Below are 2567 nucleotides of genomic sequence, written 5' to 3' on the forward strand. Positions count from 1 at the left end.
TTCAGTCTTATCTGGCTCTTTGTGACCCCTTGGACTGTATAGTCTATGGAACTCTCCAGGCCAGGATACTGGAGTGGGTAGCCTTTCCCTTCTCCAGGGGATCTTCGTAACCCAGGGATCGAACTCAGGTATCCCACATTGCAGGTAGATTCCTTACCAGCTGAGCCCCAAGGGAAGCCCAAGAATACTGGAGTGGGTAGTCTATCCCTTCTCCAGTGGATCTTCCCAACCCAGGAATCAAACCAGGGTCTCCTGCATTGCAGGCAGATTCAACTGAGCCATCAGGGATGCCCAACAAGGAATAAACAACTGTTTAATTCATGAAGTAGTCAGTTTTCTTAAATACAATTGATAGCAGTAAGCAAGTGCATTTCAGTTCCAGGGTGGGACTTATAAGACACTGTCCTACCTTTTTGGAAATTCTTCTTTTAGGAGATATCACTTAATGATTATATTGATAATGCTGCTACTGCTAATAATGATAAAAGTAGGTTCTTACTCAGTTCTTACTCTGGGCTATCAACTTTATAAAACTCTCACGACACCCTAGGTTTCTCATTGTACAGAGATGGAAGTTCAGAGAAGGTAAATGGTAAATAAGGAGCAGCAAGTCTTATCCCAGGTTGGAAAAAGTCTCTGTGAGCTACTCACTCCTCCCTTCCATTCCAAGCTGTGTTCAGTCTGGAACCCAGCAGCCTGGGATTGCTTGGATGTGCTCATTTGTTCTTGGTGGTGGTGGTTTAGTCACTAAGTTGTGTCACACTCTTAGATTCGTTGGGTTCATTTGTCCATAGGATTCTCCAGGCAAGAATACCGGAGTGGGTTGCCATTTCCTTCTCCAGGGGATCTTCCCAACCCAGGGATCAAATTCACATCTCCTGCATTGGCAGGCAGATTCTTTACTGCTGAGTCACCAGGGAAGCTGAATTTTTTCTTTCTGAATGTTGTCAACCCAGTCACCAGTTGTAATCACTTTGAGAACAAGGACAGAACCTTCTACTTCTTTGCCTCCCGAAATATCTGTTGTGGTCTCTTATAGATTTATGGGTGGTTGAACAACTGCTTGCTAAATGGGCAATCCTTTTAATCCTTTTAATAGATTAATCCTTTAATTCTGTCAGGAGGAAACAGAGAAAGTTCCCATAGGTAGAAATCTGCCTGTTAAAGTGTCTGAGTCTATTTAGTGGAATATTTGCTGCTTTTTCCCCCATAGCAACTGTGAACGCATTTCTTGTTCATGGCCACCACTTCTATTTTTAAGCAGTTCCCAAGGTCCTCATGGTTGCTGAGGATCATTCCACACTTCTGCTTTTTAAAAATATTTTTATTTTATTTTTATTGAAGTATAGTTGATTTATTGATACAATGTTGTATTAGTTTCAGGTGTACAGCACAGTGATTCATTTATACATACATATGTGTATGAATATATGTGTGTGTGTGTATATGCATATATATTTCAGATTCCTTTCCTTATAGATTATTACATTATATTGATTATAGTTCTCTGTGCTATACAGTAGGTTCTTGTTGGTTCAGTTCAGTTCAGTCGCTGAGTCGTGTCTGACTCTTTGCGACCCCATGAATCGCAGCATGCCAAGCCTCCCTGTCCATCATCAACTCCTGGCGTTCACTCAGACTCGCATTTTCTTTATATATAGTAGCATGTATATGTTAATCCTAACCTCATACTTTATTCTTTCTCCTCCTTCACCTTTGTCCTTGGTAACCATAAGTCTGTTTTAAAAATATGGAATGCTTCATGAATTTGTATGTCATCCTTGGGCAGGGGCCTTGCTGATCTTTGTTCAGTTCAGTCACTCAGTCTTGTCCAACTCTTCGTCACCCCATGGACTGCATCATGCCAAGCCTCCCTGTCCATCACCAGTTCCTGGAGTTTACTCAAACTCATGTCCATTGAGTTGGCTATGCCATCCAACCATCTCATCTTCTGTCGTCCCCTTCTCCTCCCACCTTCAATCTTTCCCAGCATCATGGTCTTTTCAAATGAGTCAGATCTTCCCTGTATTGTTCCAATTTTTGTATATATGCTGCCAAAGCAAGCACCACGCTTCTGCTTTAAGTGCACTCAAACCTTCCTCAGTCTGCACCTGGCATGTTCACAGGTCTTTTGCTTTTGTTTTTCCCTTTTATGTTCTTCAGTCCTCCTTCCTCTTCTTCTTCATTTTTTTTTTTTAATGTAGCCAAGGAAGAGGTGCCATTAGTAAACTCTTTGCTCAAGGTTTCCTGGCTTTCACATGATTCTGAAAATTCTGTTCCTTGAAAGTAGTCCTAAAACGTGGGTCCTGAGAATGTTTGGCATTCATTTTTCAGCAGTTTTATATTTGTGATTAAGACTGGTAGGAGATCCCAGTTTACCTGAATAAAATGATCTCCTCTTGGCACTATAATAAAGTTAAAAAAATAAAATGCATGTAAGAATTAAAGATTTTAAAATTAAAAAAAAAAAAAAAAGAAACTTCAAACAGGAATACAAAAGTTGAATCCTTAGGACACATTTCACATTTTTATTTTGTCCCAGAATAGTAGCTCATAAAGAGGGTCAT

The 2567-nt window shown here is 40.4% G+C and overlaps 1 pseudogene; it reads right to left on the reverse strand.

Annotated features, from left to right (window-relative positions):
- Nucleotides 1-1744: 1744 nt before the first annotated feature.
- LOC114116267 (U6 spliceosomal RNA) lies at nucleotides 1745-2067 on the reverse strand (annotated as a pseudogene).
- Nucleotides 2068-2567: the final 500 nt, after the last annotated feature.

Source organism: Ovis aries, chromosome 8, assembly GCF_016772045.2.
Source record: "Ovis aries strain OAR_USU_Benz2616 breed Rambouillet chromosome 8, ARS-UI_Ramb_v3.0, whole genome shotgun sequence".
Classification (NCBI taxonomy): domain Eukaryota; kingdom Metazoa; phylum Chordata; class Mammalia; order Artiodactyla; family Bovidae; genus Ovis; species Ovis aries.